This window comes from Bidens hawaiensis, unplaced genomic scaffold (genome assembly GCF_021521415.1).
Source record: "Bidens hawaiensis isolate Kalapana, Puna unplaced genomic scaffold, B.hawaiensis_p1.1 tig00032369_1, whole genome shotgun sequence".
Lineage (NCBI taxonomy): Eukaryota > Viridiplantae > Streptophyta > Magnoliopsida > Asterales > Asteraceae > Bidens > Bidens hawaiensis.
Window position 1 is genome coordinate 32,916 of NW_027495500.1, and position 17,501 is coordinate 50,416.

Below are 17,501 nucleotides of genomic sequence, written 5' to 3' on the forward strand. Positions count from 1 at the left end.
TTTATACTATAAAAACAAACCAAACTCATTTTTTTAACATATTTATTTCTTTCTTCTACTTCTATACCAATTATATTTTTTACTCAAATATTTCTACCAAAATGTTTCCGAATAACAACCAAAATATTCTCGGTTTCGGTCAATTTGTCCGTCAAGGCAACCAAAATCCACAACCGAACCCATCTACCGCCCCGATGCCAACCGTACCCGTCCCGCATATTATGGACCCGCAAATGGCTGCGTACATTGCATTTTTACAAAACTCTATGCTAAATGTGGTGCCCGGTTTCCAAAATCCTACGGCATACATTTTTGCCGGTTCGGGTTCCCAACCCGTCCCGGAGACCCAACCCGAGGTCGAGTTCGTGCTGGAGACAACCTGTCCCGGAGACCTTAGGCGGTTCGAGCCAACGCGGACGTCCGAGAAAACACGCAAAGAAGCCCGCTGGCAAACCTCGGGTTAAAAAGATTGTGATACCGTGGAGTATCGACGAGTGCGTACTATGTGCTCGTGCTTGGTGCGCGATATCGGAAGATGCCAAATGCGGTAGGTTTTTAAAATACATATATATTTTTTTAAATTTCTTAAAACAATCATTGAACGTGTAATGTTTTTATTTGTTTTAGCGAACTATCAAAAAACGGGGGTATTTTGGCACAAAATTAAAGAGTTGTTCCACGACCTTGGCGGGGACTCACGTCGAGAAAAAGATTCGTTACTGTCGAAATGGGGCGACATAAACACCAAATGCATGGGTTTCCATACGGTTTACTCCCGGATGAATCGAACGAGGAGTAGCGGTGTCTCGGACGCGTAAGTCATGGAAAACGCGTTGACAGAGTATCAACATAAGGTCTCGGGGGCCTTCAACTACTTTGGCATTTGGAAAGAACTGTTGAGGTTTCACCCAAAATGGGGTCTGGTTTTGGATGCCGAAGCCGAAGGTGGTCCGCGTAAAAAAAAGTCTAAAACATCGTCTTCGGTTGATCCAGACACACCCCGTTCCGACGCTCGAAATTTCAACCTAAGCGATAATGATGCTGTGCATACTACCGAGATGCCTCGGCCGGGGGGTAGAAGAAGCAAGGCCAAGGGAAGGGGGAAAGGGGTCGCTTCATCATCGGAAACGGGTTCGTATCCCGAAATGGAAAGTCAATTCAAAGAAATGAACTCTCGACTCCAAGATTTACACGACCTTGGAACCCAACGACTTAAAGTAAATTTGGACGCCGTCAAACTACTTAGAAGGAATGAAATGGACAAAGACATCGAGATTTTATCAAGTGAGCTAACCGAAGACGACCCGAGAGTCCGATCTCTAAAAGCCGCTCGACAAGCGAAAATTTTACAAAAATATAACATGTAGTTTTATTAGTATTATTTATGTATTTTTTTTAATTTGATGTATTTTTTTATTTTAATTTAGTTTTTATTTGAAAGTTTAATGTATTTTTTAATTTAATGTTTATTTATTTAAATGATTTAATATTTAAAAAAACAAATAAAATTAATAATGACTGGGCGCCACATGGCGCATAATGCCTAGGAGTTGAGAGTTATGACTACACCCTGTTTGGGTACAAAACCATAACTCTGACTGGGCGTCACGTGACGCATAATGCCTAGGGGTGAAGAGTTATGACTACTCATGGTCTTATTATTACACAACAAAAGAGTCTTATTATTACACAACAAAAGACTAAAATATTTTTCACTTGCCACTTCAAGAATCGACTTATATTTTTGAATCTCAAATGGGTCAAGTAAGATTTACATTTTGTAAACTTTTTTTAATCTTTATTAGGTTCCTTACTAGTTGAAACAAAAGGGTAATGTCCTTCATACAGATTGTATATATTGTGCAATTAGAGCTAAAAAAACGAAGATATAAATATGGATATCATTTGATAAACTACATCTTTCAACAGAATCATGCACTTTAAAAATAACCTTTTTTATCCACATACACATTCTTACTGTTATGTGTAATATTTTGGATTGTAATCCAATTTTACAATGTGCATGAACCCATGAGCACATTCTAAATTATGTATTTAACTTGTACTTATATGAGGGACTAATATGATTACTCAATTTTTAACTGAAGACATATAGTGAGCAGAGGTATGAATTTGCATGCTTCAGGTACATTAAAGATATTAAATCATGGTTTATTGTATTACACATTTAAAGTCATCTTTCATTTGGTTAATATAGTTTATTTAATTTCAACATATTATAGATGGTCAGGTGAAGTGCGCGGTATTAACCTATTCAGCAGACAGCCAATACGTGTTTGTACATTTCGGGTGACAATCTATGGTACATACAAGGTTGTTGAAGATGGAAAGAAGAATTGATCCTCTTGCACCACTTGATTATGTTGAGCTCCAGATTTTTCCAAGCCATAACATGTTTTCATTTTCTTAACTTATTTGACTGAGTCTCTACTTGACAAATATATCTGTCCACTTGGCTTTCAATCCTCTAAAATTCAATTTAGAATGTAATATTTTATTGAATATAAAGACTTTGACATTTAGAAGTCAAATATGCATAACAATTCTGATTGAATAACCTTTGATGTGATAATATGCATATACGATTTTAAAACAGGAATGATAAGTTTGGTGTTTAACAAAAAATTAATAATAATATGATTTTTTAAATGTTTAATTATAAATTAATAACTTAAAATTATAATACGATTTTTAAAACTTAATAAAAATAAAACGATTTTAAAATGTTTAATTATTAACATAAGATTAATTTTAATCACAATATACATATGGTAACTTATACCTTGACAAAATTTGTACATGGTAACTGTTTATATAAAGTTTCATTTAATATTAATAATAATACGATTTTTAAATATGTGTAATTATAAATTAGGTTAGAGTTTTATATGGATATTTACAATTAATTTTAATCTGCTCAACATATTTTTCGAGTCTGTGTTATTATTTATAATCTGCTCATATTTTTCCTATAAATTTGATTTGTTTTTATATTTTGAATTTAATCAAAATTTAAGCTCCAGATTGTTTTAAATAAGTATCGAGACTTGTTCAAATATCCTCTAATTTTAGGAGAATAAAATTTAAATTTTAAAACTTTTTTATCTACTATTTTCAAGTCCTACATATAGCACACAACCACCTTCGTAGGATCCACTACTACCTCACACATAATCAACTGCAGAACAAATATGGCAAACAGCAGGTTTAGTATGTGTTATTTTATAATATATTTTTTAATTCTTGTAATTTTAATGTAATTTGTAATTGTATTAACCATATATGACAATTGTGTTATTGATTGTATTTTGCTTAATGTTTTTATATTAAAATTTTCGTTAACTGTCCGTGTAATAGACGGTCTCAAACTAGTGTAATTATATCTGCTAAGTCCTTGCAACCTAGAAACCTTGATAAAACCTTATGTGGCTTGCCACTTTATATGGCACCTGAAATTATGCAACTTCATAAGCATGACGACAACGTGACCATTTAACAGTGCAACAAATACTTAATTTAGTTTCTCTTATGGATTGTTGGTGCCATTTGTTGGAAATATTTATATGGCTTTTGACCATTTAACATTTATATGGACTAAATGTGTGTAGCCTCATAATTATGGTATCTAATTTGATGGGAGTTAATACCATAAGGGGTCAATATGTAAATATGGTGGTTAAATTGATTGTTGAGTCGTTGCCCTAATTAACTGTCACAATAGAACGATCATCATTCATTCTATCACTGACAAAATTCTCTAACACCATAACTCAATCCAATTTAATTGAAGGGCAATTAGACTCTTAATCAAGATCATCATGGCATCATCTTCATCAAACACCCAAAAGAATGAATGTTCTCAATCAAGTAAGTTTTACAACCCTTATTTATGGTAGATTAATTTGTGACTTGTATAATTGATATTATATGTTGAAATTGATTCAACATGTGGCATCAGAGCCATGTTAATTGATAAATTTCATTTTTTTTGTCATCCACAATTTGTTGAAGTGGTGGAATTAAGAAATTTTAACCAAGGGTCCGAATAAAATTTTATTTATTTTTGGATCACAAGTGTATGTCGATTATTCTTTTAAAAGTAGGTGTATTATACGTGAGAATACTTGTCGCTTTCGTATCATACTACTTTAGTCGGTATTTAATCGATAACAATTTTTAATGCATTTAACGTGTCCTGCATACACGAAATCTATTCTTCAGACAAACTTGGTTTCCTAGAGTTCAAGGAAGCAAAGAAGATAAATCTCCTCAAACTATCCTCGATCACGAGTAACGCCAAGTTCTTACTATTTCTAATTATAAAATTCTCAACATTATGATGCTTAAATTCGTGTTTTCTTGAATGAAGTCGGATAATATGGCTTGGTGACCTGAATTACCGGATTGCCCTCTCTTACCGGTCTGCAAAAGCTCTTGTTGAGGCACACAACTGGAGGGCTTTATTGGAAAATGACCAAGTAAGCCGTCTTTACACTAAACTTTTTGTTTTATGTATGCACATGTATATATATGAATGTTATGTTTTGAACCCTTAATAAAATTTTCTTGAAACTTTATATGTTTATAGCTTCGAATTGAGAAAATAAGCGGACGTGTATTCAATGGATGGAATGAAGGGAGGTTATATTTCCCTCCAACATACAAATATTCAAATAATTCAGAAAGATATGCATGCGATAATATGTATCCAAAAGAAAAGAAAAGAACTCCGGCATAGTATATATTTTATTTTCAAATATTGCTTTAAAATTTTCTAATTTTGTTAGACCAAGCGTACTGGCACATTGTGCAGTGCGTTATAGGCTATAACGCCGCCCACCCCCCAGCGTTTTGGCTTTTTTTTGGAACATTGTATATATAACGCGGAAAAGGACACAAATCATAAAAAATAACCGTTGGGGCATGTATCCGTTGGGATTTTAAAAAAATATATTAATTAAATTTATACTATAAAAACAAACCAAACTCATTTTTTTAATATATTCCTTTCTTCCTTCCACTTCTATACCAATTATATTTTTTACTCAAATATTTCTACCAAAATGTTTCCGAATAACAACCAAAATATTCTCGGTTTCGGTCAATTTGTCCGTCAAGGCAACCAAAATCCACAACCGAACCCATCTACCGCCCCGATGCCAACCGTACCCGTCCCGCATATTATGGACCCGCAAATGGCTGCGTACATTGCATTTTTACAAAACTCTATGCTAAATGTGGTGCCCGGTTTCCAAAATCCTACGGCATACATTTTTGCCGGTTCGGGTTCCCAACCCGTCCCGGAGACCCAACCCGAGGTCGAGTTCGTGCTGGAGACAACCTGTCCCGGAGACCGTAGGCGGTTCGAGCCAACGCGGACGTCCGAGAAAACACGCAAAGAAGCCCGCTGGCAAACCTCGGGTTAAAAAGATTGTGATACCGTGGAGTATCGACGAGTGCGTACTATGTGCTCGTGCTTGGTGCGCGATATCGGAAGATGCCAAATGCGGTAGGTTTTTAAAATACATATATATTTTTTTAAATTTCTTAAAACAATCATTGAACGTGTAATGTTTTTATTTGTTTTAGCGAACTATCAAAAAACGGGGGTATTTTGGCACAAAATTAAAGAGTTGTTCCACGACCTTGGCGGGGACTCACGTCGAGAAAAAGATTCGTTACTGTCGAAATGGGGCGACATAAACACCAAATGCATGGGTTTCCATACGGTTTACTCCCGGATGAATCGAACGAGGAGTAGCGGTGTCTCGGACGCGTAAGTCATGGAAAACGCGTTGACAGAGTATCAACATAAGGTCTCGGGGGCCTTCAACTACTTTGGCATTTGGAAAGAACTGTTGAGGTTTCACCCAAAATGGGGCCTGGTTTTGGATGCCGAAGCCGAAGGTGGTCCGCGTAAAAAAAAGTCTAAAACATCGTCTTCGGTTGATCCAGACACACCCCGTTCCGACGCTCGAAATTTCAACCTAAGCGATAATGATGCTGTGCATACTACCGAGATGCCTCGGCCGGGGGGTAGAAGAAGCAAGGCCAAGGGAAGGGGGAAAGGGGTCGCTTCATCATCGGAAACGGGTTCGTATCCCGAAATGGAAAGTCAATTCAAAGAAATGAACTCTCGACTCCAAGATTTACACGACCTTGGAACCCAACGACTTAAAGTAAATTTGGACGCCTTCAAACTACTTAGAAGGAATGAAATGGACAAAGACATCGAGATTTTATCAAGTGAGCTAACCGAAGACGACCCGAGAGTCCGATCTCTAAAAGCCGCTCGACAAGCGAAAATTTTACAAAAATATAACATGTAGTTTTATTAGTATTATTTATGTATTTTTTTTAATTTGATGTATTTTTTTATTTTAATTTAGTTTTTATTTGAAAGTTTAATGTATTTTTTAATTTAATGTTTATTTATTTAAATGATTTAGTATTTAAAAAAACAAATAAAATTAATAATGACTGGGCGCCACATGGCGCATAATGCCTAGGAGTGGAGAGTTATGACTACACCCTGTTTGGGTACAAAACCATAACTCTGACTGGGCGTCACGTGACGCATAATGCCTAGGGGTGAAGAGTTATGACTACTCATGGTCTTATTATTACACAACAAAAGAGTCTTATTATTACACAACAAAAGACTAAAATATTTTTCACTTGCCACTTCAAGAATCGACTTATATTTTTGAATCTCAAATGGGTCAAATAAAACTTATATTTTTGACCCATTTGCCCCTTCAAGAATCGACTTGCATCGTGTTTTTACCTCAAATGGGTAAAAAAAATATCATTTTGGCCCTTTTGATTACTTAACAAGTCATTTGGGTCTCGTGTTTCTCAAATGGGCGAACGAGAAAAATTTAATACATTTTGACACACTTGCTCCAACTTAACAAAGGATATCGTGTTTTGCTTATTAATAAGAATCAACGAGAATGAGAAGATATTTGATATTTTATTGGATAATTTTGTTACTGTTGAATCTTTAAATCTTTTCTAACTTTAATGATATGTATTTCAGTTTAGTTTGTTGGTTTGTACCTTTTTATGTCGTTTGCAATTTTCTCAATTGACTTGACTTAGAAATTCAGGCAAGCTTTTGTAATGTAGTTTGCTATAAACGACTTTAAATGACTTCCACACTGTAATTTGAAATTTTCTTTTATTTCAATTTGCAATACTGAGGGAACTTACCCGTTACCATTGAATTTGAATGCTATTATTTAGTTTTGTGCATTCAGACTTGTGAAGGATTCCTTTACTATAAAATTTTGTTTCCCATAGTCATTTTACAATTTGCTACACTAAAGATTGTATTTATATTTCTTCTTTTTTATTTTTTATTATTGACTTCATTTGAGACTAACAACATGTTTTGAATTTTTCAACATGAAACTGCATGTTTGCTGTCGATTTTTGAAGTCAACATGAAAGTGCAGAAACAAAAATTTTCGACTAGCCCAGGATTGCCAAAAAAAAGAATACAACAATTAAGAGAACATTACATGGACGGTCATTATGGCTTGTCATGAGCTAAATTTGTATATGTTAAATCTAATTCGCGTTATTTAGCTTCGTCTGCCATTGTGTTTTAATCTCAGTTAACGAACATTTTTTTCCATCATTATTCCTAAGTGTTTTTTTTTGGAAACCTTCATTGTCATAAGGTGGCACGTTTGGTTTATATTTATTTTTGTTCAAACTTCATACAGTTTGTTTCTGGATACCAGTTTCTGGGTACAAGTTAAAAAGAGATCAGTGGAAGTGGTATATTTGCGTGGCAGGTTAACGGGTTTGTGTCGAAACACGACTTTTTTTTTAATTTTCTTTACATATTGCAATGGTCCAGGTCGATAGTCGTGTAAATATGCCAACCCGCTCGTGTGGTACTAGAGGTTGACTTGCTTTTCGATTCGAGCTTATCGAGACTGAGCCCAAAAATAAGATCATTTAATAAATGAGCCCGGGATCCACTTATCAAGCTCAAGTAGTATATATATACACATTAATAATTATTATATAAATTATGATAGAAATACCTAAATAATAAATGAGCCGATTGCGATATTTTGTAAGTCAAACGAACTTGGGCTCATCTTGGCTCGTTTACACCTCAACGTGTTAGGTTGTGCTACAAACACTTTGTCAATATTTTGAGAACGAATGCATTAGTTTTGCTTACAAAAACAATATTATTATTGTAGTTATTCTATTTATGAATAGAACACTTTAGGAAGTAGGATGCAGTAATTTTCAGGTATCATCTGATTTTTATGTTTCGTTGCAAATCATTAGGTATCAATGTGTTTGCAAGTTTTCTTTAGTATTTTGCTAATGTTTTTCTTATGTTGTTTCTATTTCTTTCTTGTTGTTTCTATTCTGCATATTCTTTAATAGTTAATGTTCATGAGTGATTAAATAAATATATGGTGAAGAAGTTAACAAAACGTACTGGTCCGACCAGAATCGTCCTATAACAACCCGTTACCGTCCATAAAGCATACTCGTAGTGGTAGTGGCTGTATCGACTCTTATCAATGTCCTTTTGCTTGAACTAAAGTGACCCTTTTATAACTGGTTATTACAAACCATTGGATTTGCTGAGTATTTGATTTTCAAATTGATATTTGCAGGTTATGAAAGAGGGTCATAATATTGATCATGTGTTAAATTTTAGTGGGACTGCATTGTACGTGTTTGTGTGATGCTTGGAGTAACTGATTCGTTATCAAAAGGTGGGTTATTAGATTATGATACATAACTTCTTGCGGGAGAGTAAAGCAAAAGATTAAAGTGAAGACACTTGAAAGAAACTTTGAATTTTAGTGGGACTGCATTGTACGTGTTTGTGTGATGTTTATGTAATCAATTTTAGGGTTTCATTTTTTTTATTATGTATTTGTGAATGGTTTGTAGATTGTTCGTTAGCAATCAATTTCAGGCTTTAGAAACTGAACCCCATATTTTGTTTGTATTCAAAACTTTGATGAAGAATGGTGGTTAAACTAGGGGTGCAAACGAAACAAGCCCGACTAGGCTCGGCTCAGCTCGTGACTTATAAGAGCTCGAGCTTGACTTGTTTCGAGCTGTTTTTCTAAAGCTTGAGCTTGGCTCGTGAGTCTATTTTACATGGTCGGACTCGTGTGATACCTTAAACAAGCTAAAGCTCGGTATGACAGGGCTCGACTTTGTAGTGCAAAATTAACACCAAAGTACATAAGGGGTAACGCATAATAATACACAGCCTATATATTTTATATTTATTAAGCTTTGTTTTCAAATATTTTATATTTAAGTTATAAAATATATATTTTTGGATTAACTGTGAATTTCTTTTGAGACTCGAGTATGTAATTTTTATACAATGCGTTTTTCAGCTCCTACCAAGTTTCAAAGCATTAAGTTCCATGATAAGTTTCTCAAAACTATACCTTTATGTCTTCATGTTGTAATTTGATTTATTTATATATACTTCAAGTCATTGCAGAGTTATTTAAAAGGGCATATTGCTTGAGGTTGCCCTTATTTAGGCAACCAAGTAACTTGGTGGTCATGATTATTTATAATATTGTAAATATTTATAATATCTTTTCTTTAATTTTAATAGTATGTATATTTATAATATCCTTATTTTACCTCTTTATCTTTTACAAAATAAACACTAAAACCCGAAACCCGAAAACCTAAACCCGAAACCCTAACTAGGGGGTAGTTTTAGCCTGAAACTTTTGAAGTTTGTTTGGTAGGTACAGAAGCATGGAGGAATCTCATGTGTCCTTACTGTTCATAAGCCTGCAATTACTTACACCTTTGATTTGAGACTGATCGTACTTTTAATTCACTATAAACTTGTGATGTTATTTACTTATTGTATTAAGCAAAATACCCGTTTGTAGCGTAGATAAAAGCATGGAAAGCCTCTTCTCCAATCAGCAAACAGCCGGAGTTACGCCGGCGCCGGAGAATGCTGATCGCTTCGCCACCGGTAAAAGTTAATAATCTTTCCTTTCCGTTTATCTATAAAAGTAACTTTATTTCTTTTTAAATCCGTTAAAAATTAACTCTAAACATATTGTGACAGTGATCACGCGAAACAGTAAACTTTTAGCTACATGTTGCTTTAATGTGTTTCATGTCTATGCAAGTTCTTAAATTTATAATACCTGATTTATTATTATTATTATTAATTTTTGTTGCTGATCTTGTGGTTTCTGCAAAACTGATGATTTAGTTTGCTACTAATTTTTTGCTTAGTTTTAGAAAATTGAGGCTTGTTTCTTCTAAAATTAGATGCAATGTGTGTATCAGTTATACAAAAGAAAAGAAAATAGAAATAGCATTTTTTTTTATTTGTGTTTATGTTACAAATGTATATGAAATCACAGTTTATTGAAAAGTTTGAGACTTTATTCAGGGTTGACCTTAGTTTTTCCTTTTATCAACCACAAGTTTTCTTGCTTATTGTTGTTGTTGTTGTTATTGTTATTAATTTTGAGGTTTGAAACCACATCCGTTATAAAAATGTCTTCTGATCCAACGTGCTCAAAAGTCGAAGAAACCTGCCCTGCTATACCAAACACAAAAAGAAGGATTGGAACATCTTCCGATGTTCAGATCCACTGTTTGGGTAGATGGTGTGAGCTACACATCTTCTAACACATTTCGATAACGTAAGAGTGCCGAGATGGATGCTTCCAGAGTTGCATATATCGCCATAACGCGAAAGGCAGGCCGTCTCGGAGAATTTATATGCCTCGGCCGAGCCGAAATAAAAAGGCCCGTAGATTCTAACGAGTAACAAAATATTATAAGCAAAAACAATTTTAGGCCTGTAGTTATTGTATAATTAAAGTAAAACATTAAATATGCATATTTCTTTTTCATAAAAATATATATTTATAAAAAAATTGTGCTCCCGAAAATTAAGTGTCCCGGCAGGTCGCCCACATCGTCCTATGCCCGAGTCGGCCCTGGCGGAAGGACAAGACCGACACACTGAATTTTATACCACATGTTTGATGCTCACAAGTTACTGCATTGTTTTTTGACAGAATTACAAATTTTGTCCTTTAAAATAAGACGAATTACGGTTCGTGTCCTTTTTTTAGTTTCCTTGCAGGCGGTGTACTTTAAACTTTTTTTTTCTACAAGTTTTGTCCTTTACGCTAACTGGGTTAGAAAAAGTCAGTTAAATCCCCTCACGTGAGGTGCATGTGAGGGCATATTGGTCTTTTTGCCTACCCTGCAACTTCTTCTTCTTCTTCATTTTGCAGATCTTAATTAGAAAAAGTCAGTTAAATCTCCGTCACTGCTTCTGTTTCTGTATCTATTAACACACACACTTTGGATTCATCAATTAACAATCTAGGGTTTCACCAATGGATCCCACCAGCCCAATTTCATCACCATACCTCCCACTATTCTTCTCCATCTTCTTAACCGTCTACTCCTCCGCCCACTTCCTCCTCTTCCGCCACTGGACCACCACCCTCCGCCCAATCGCCGCCAGCTGCCTCATCTCCTTCTCTCTCTATGTTCTATCACACCATCACCATAACCACTCCTCAAACACCATCACCACCGCCACCATAGCTCCGCCACCAGCCACCGCTCCATCTCCGATTCCCTCTGTCTTCGAGCTGGAAACCCGTTCACGCGTATATTCTCCCTATATAATCTCAACCCCACCTTATTCTTCCCTCATGTACGCTCCAAAACCCTAATTTCGATCTTACCAATTCCCAAAATTGAACCCACTTTCCTTCAATTCAACACCTCAATTGCAAAACCCACTTCTCAATTTCACCAACAATGGAAGATCAGTTGCTGCCGTCAATTTATGCTGTCGTTTGCTGGGCCGTTGTCTAACCCAGATCCGAATACGATTCGGGTGGAGACGTGGGGGTTGGCGGAAGACTTGGCCCGGGAGGTGTTGAATTGTATATACCTGACTTTGGATTCCGAAGAGAAGAGGAAAGATGTGATTGAATATGTGCATAAGCTTATCAGATTCAATCTCAGATTGGAGGTTATAACTGTCATTTTTCACAATTTCTGGTTTTCTTGGCTATGGGGTTTTGTTAAATTTAGGGCAAAATAGTCATTTCATATTCATGTGGTTCTTGTTTGATGATATGCATAAGTTATGAAGGTCTCGCCGGAATATTCCGGTAACAAGTACTTTCCTTAACAAGTACTTAATCACCGGCGCCGACGGGTTTGTTGGGTCACACATGGCGCTTGCGTAGAAGAAACGAGGTGACGGTGTTGTCGGAATTGATCACTTTAATGATTATTATGACCAGATCTGAAATGGTCTCGCCGGAATATGCAGGAATCTAAGGGGGTGTTTATTGTTGAAGCGGATGTTAATGAAGAGAGAAAGAGAGACAAAAATGGTGGTGGCTTAGAGAGAGAAAGAAGAGAGAAAGGAGGAGAAGGTGTTATCATTTTATACCACATGTTTGATGCTCACAAGTTACTGCATTGTTTTTTTATTTGATAAGTTTTGCTATTTAGTTGAATAACAAGTCATAACCATAGGTGGACCTCTTAAACATAGCAAAATTGTTAACTTATATCATATAATTTACGCCTTCTGTTTAATAGGATCAAAAGTTGTCATTATTATTATTTTTTTTTTCAGAGTACGTCTCTTGATGATAGCACAACCGGTGAGGAAAAATATGAGTTCGTTTTCCTCTTTTATCCTATAATAATTATTATCTAGAGTTTGATGAAATTGTTTTTAACTTTTATAAAATTATCATTTCAATTTATTAGAGATTTTCAAAGTGCAACTTGTTGTTGGATGCATATATTAATTGCTTGTTCAAATCTTAAGCTACCCTGTCCCGTTTCGACTCAGAGTCAAAAGCCGCCCCGACTCAAACGAATACGGGGCGGGAGAAATATCAGTCGTGATTGATTTTTATCTATTTCTGTTCTTTTGAATTGTTTTGTTGGCTGTTTATCTTCTTTTGGTTTGATTTTTTCAAGCTTTAAAGTATTTTATCACTTTGTAGACCTATTTTGTAATCAGTTTTTGGATGAATTGAAACGTTGTTTTGTGTGGTCGGTTTGAACCCGGTTTCTTTGTTGACCCGTATCAATTAGTCAAAACGTTCTTTCTTAATTAGTCGCTTTGTAATTAAGTAAATCTTTGTGAAGTTCATGATTTATGTTTACTCATGTGTTATAAGATTATGCTAATAACAAAGAAAATGCAGTTGTTCATCTCGCTGCCCAATAACTTTTCTAGTATCAGGATGTTCATGGTTATGGCCCACTTATACATAATTATTTGTATATGCAATCACTGCTGATTTCTTGTGTTATGTTAACCACTGTGTTTTATTTGGTAGTTGCGTTGATGGACACGGCCAAATGGGCGTACGACTACACTACATTTGGCTGGAGGGTTCCCGAGCCCAAAATCAGGAAGGGCACTGATAAGGAACTGCACATTGAGATGCCCGCAAGCGGGTTAAGTGAAACCGTTAACATATTAATGAAGATTGACGAGAAAAATCTCCTTCATCTTTCAGGGGAGAATGCTGATCGGGACATCCACTATCAAGTGCATTTGGATCTCCCAGGAGATGCGAATTTTGAGAAGGCAACTTTCAAAGCTCGCTTGGAATGGGGGATGGCGTACGTCACCGTCACAAAATTCAAGAGAGAGGAGGTTGAAGTTGGATTTGAATGAATCAGCTTATCTTTGAATGGTGTCTGTTATTTTTATTGGTTCTATGCAAACTATATTATACATTGATCTTCTAGTGACCAAAATGTTTTGTTGAAATTAGTTCAAATTTGATTTTGTTGATTCCTTGGCAATGCTGAGGATTGTTGAAGCTACTTAATTACAAAATTTGATGTCATCTCTTGAATTACATTATACAAATACTAGTATAATGTTGTTTCTGAAAAATGGTTTATATATATATATAGGTATATATATATATATATGTATATATATATATATGAGGTTATATATATGCTTAAAACACATTTTTGTTCATGTTTTACATGTCTTCATTTAAAGCTAAAAAGAACTCCAGTGTTCAACCCATTTATTTAAGATAAAGCATAAGCTCAACTAACATTGAAAACGGGTAGCTAATTTAGCTGCCCTGGACAACCACTCCAAGGAAATGAAGGCCCGGATTAGGGCTATGAGAATGATTGATTATGTTGTACCTCATGCATCAATGATCGTACCTTTCAAGAGATAGATAGATAGAGAGAGAGAGACTCGTATTATGCACCTCTTGTCCATGTTGATTATCAAATTCTCACAGGCAATCAGACCTCGTTTATTAATCGCTTGCATGCCACTGATGAACTATTCTTATGTCAATCCAAGTATGCACGGGACATTCTTGTACGGGCCGATCTTCTAGAATCCAAGCCAATTCATTGTATGTGGGAAACAAATGAATCATTTCGTATACTACCGACACTCCCTTCCAAGATCCCACTAACTACCAAGATCTTGTTGGGGCGTTGCTTGCCGGGCATATCTTATGAAGTGAATCGGGCCAATCAGTTCCCTCAAGTCCCCAATGTCACTCACTTTCAACATGTAACACGTATACTCTGGTTAACTATAATGAACCTCTTCACAAAATTTATGAAGTTATCAGATTTGTGTAATACATTTACATTATCATGATGGCAATAAAAATACAACTATAAAAAGCTCAATTTTATATTAAATAGGACATTCCACAATGGATATGCAAGCAACATGGTTAAAAAAATGATGAATGACTAGCAAAAGATATTCTTCTACAAGAATAAGATACGAAATGAAATCAGTCATTACTAAAACAAGCATTTTTATTGAATCCGTGTTACTAATTCAGAACATTTATCTTGATTCTTCAAAAGAAACCTAAATATATGACATGTTACACACTTACACTGATACTTATATGATATTTTTCTTAATTCATCATGTCATTTTGTTCATATTATCTTCATGCAAGACTTTACATACTCATGATCATCATATTAGTAATTTTATAATTCTTTATAATGCACCAATTCTACATTGATACCCGAGTTTTTTTGTTCCTCTAAAATTGGGGGTTAGGGAAAAATTATTTACCATAACAAGGTTTTTGAAAATTATTTATCAAAATAGGTTTTTAGATAACTTATTAAAAACATTGCAATACAATAAAAAAGACCAACAATATAAACTCATTATGACATTTTCTTTTTAGTTCTACATAATTCTCTACATATTTATGTTAACATAAACTCATTATGAGATAGTTTAACATTTTAGTTTAATACTTAATCATGTTTCATGATTTGTTTTGTCTTTCAGGTTGTAAAACAAAATGCTTTTGTTTTTGGACTGACATTTTGAAGTTCATGCTGGGATAATACAGTTAATCTCTAATCTTTTCATGACTTTGCTAATATACTCAATTTTGTGTAACTATTAACTTTTATGTAGACAATGTGACTATCTAATATTTTGGTTAGGCCATCCTACTGTTAATATATTGTCTATTTATAAAATTTTATGGTTATCTATATAGATTTTGTTATTTATCTATTTTCAACCCATGAGTAACACGGGTAATATCCTAGTTTATAATACACCAACTCTACATTGATACCCAAGTTTTTTTCCTCTAAAATTGGGGTTTAGGAAAAATTATTTACCATAATGGGGTTTTTGAAAATTATTTATCAAAATAGATTTTGTAGGTAATTTATTTTGCACTCCTAATCTTATTAGAAAAAATATTTTTTAGACAGAATTACAAATTTTGTCCTTTAAAAAAAGCCAAAAACCGGTTCGTGTCCTTTTCTAAGTTTCCTTGCAGGCGGTGTCCTTTAAACTTTTTTTTTCTACACGTTATGTCCTTTACGCTAACTGGGTTAGAAAAACGCAGTTAAATGCCCTCACGTGAGACGCATGTGAGGGCATTTTTGTCTTTTCACCACCTGCAACTTCTTCCTCTTTCTTCTTCATTTTTCTTCTTTCATCCTACCAACACACTCTTATAACATTCATCTTCTTCACTCACTCTCTCTCTCTCTATAACATTCATAAGATTCAGAACTACCACCATCACCAACCAGCCACCACATGCCACCACCGCCATCACCACCCATCACCTGCTGTTGCGACCACTAATTTCCACCGGCAGCAGAAGGTTGAAATTGAATAGAGATTTGGGAGGCCACTAAAGATCCAAACCCAAACCCTAAATCATTTCACTGTTTGCAAACCCAAATCCCTTATTGATTCTCAATTATCTGCATTGTAGTTGCAAGCCCTAATTTTTATATATCAATCTATGGAGCCGTTGGTGGATGTGCGTGTATTGAATCAGAGCCGTTCATGAATTAGGGGTTGGGTGGCGGATGGTGATTAAGGGTTTGGTGTGGGTTATTGGGAAGGATGACGTGGAGGGTTTGAACACAAAAATGCCCCAAATTTGAACACAAACCTGAATCGGAATCAGTTTCTGAAGACAACCCATTTGAGCCCCAAGTTTTAGGGCTCCAAATCGACGAAATAAGTTTACTTGCACCGCCGGCGACGATTTTGGCCGGAAAAAGAAGGCCGTTACGCCAATTGGAGGGTTCCGGTCGGTCGTACGGAGTGGTTCTGGCGGAAATTGGTTTCCGTTTTGATATTTTACCGCCGGATCTGGCGTCTACGGCGGCGGGAAGACCGGAATCCATGGTGGGAATTGGTGTTTGGGAGTATGTGGGAGTCGGAAGAGATGTGAATCGGCGTTTGGTGGTGGTTATTGTGGGAGTGGATGAATAAAGAAGAAAAATGAAGAAGAAAAATGAAGAAAAATAATAATAAAGAAGAAAAATGAAGAAGAAAGAGGAAGAAGTTGCAGGTGGTGAAAAGACAAAAATGCCCTCACATGCGTCTCACGTGAGGGCATTTAACTGAGTTTTTCTAACCCAGTTAGCGTAAAGGACATAACGTGTAGAATAAAAAAGTTTAAAGGACACCGCCTGCAAGGAAAGGACACGAACCGTAATTTGGCTTTTTTTAAAGGACAAAATTTGTAATTGGGTCTATTTTTTATTAAAAACATTGCAATACAAATAAAAAAGACCAACAATATAAACTGAAAAATAAAACTGATTTAAACAAAAGTTTTGTATTACTTTTTTTTGTTTTATTTCACTTTATTCATGTACGATTGTAGCCAGTGGCTTGTGTGGTATTTTTTTAATGTACCATTGTAGCGAATTGCCGATCCTTCGTTTGATCGAATTATGTAATTTATTTTTAACTAGTGATTGACCCGGCGCAACGCGCCGGGCTTGGTTGTGCCCGTCGAGCTTGATTGTGCGGTAATTGCAAATACATAGTAAATATTTCTATTTGCATAACATTAAGTAGGGTTTAGAAAACATTCAAGTATTTTTGAAATATCAAATATTATCATTCCTAACTTGCAGGC

General features: G+C 35.2%; 1 long non-coding RNA gene across 1 annotated transcript; it reads left to right on the forward strand.

The window, feature by feature from the left end:
- The first annotated feature begins 4,235 nt into the window (after positions 1 to 4,235).
- LOC143583365 (uncharacterized) lies at positions 4,236 to 7,600 on the forward strand. Its single transcript, XR_013144157.1, has 3 exons — positions 4,236 to 4,311; positions 4,391 to 4,499; positions 7,465 to 7,600. It is a non-coding gene; the product is annotated as an uncharacterized LOC143583365 (long non-coding RNA).
- The last annotated feature ends 9,901 nt before the right edge of the window (positions 7,601 to 17,501 follow it).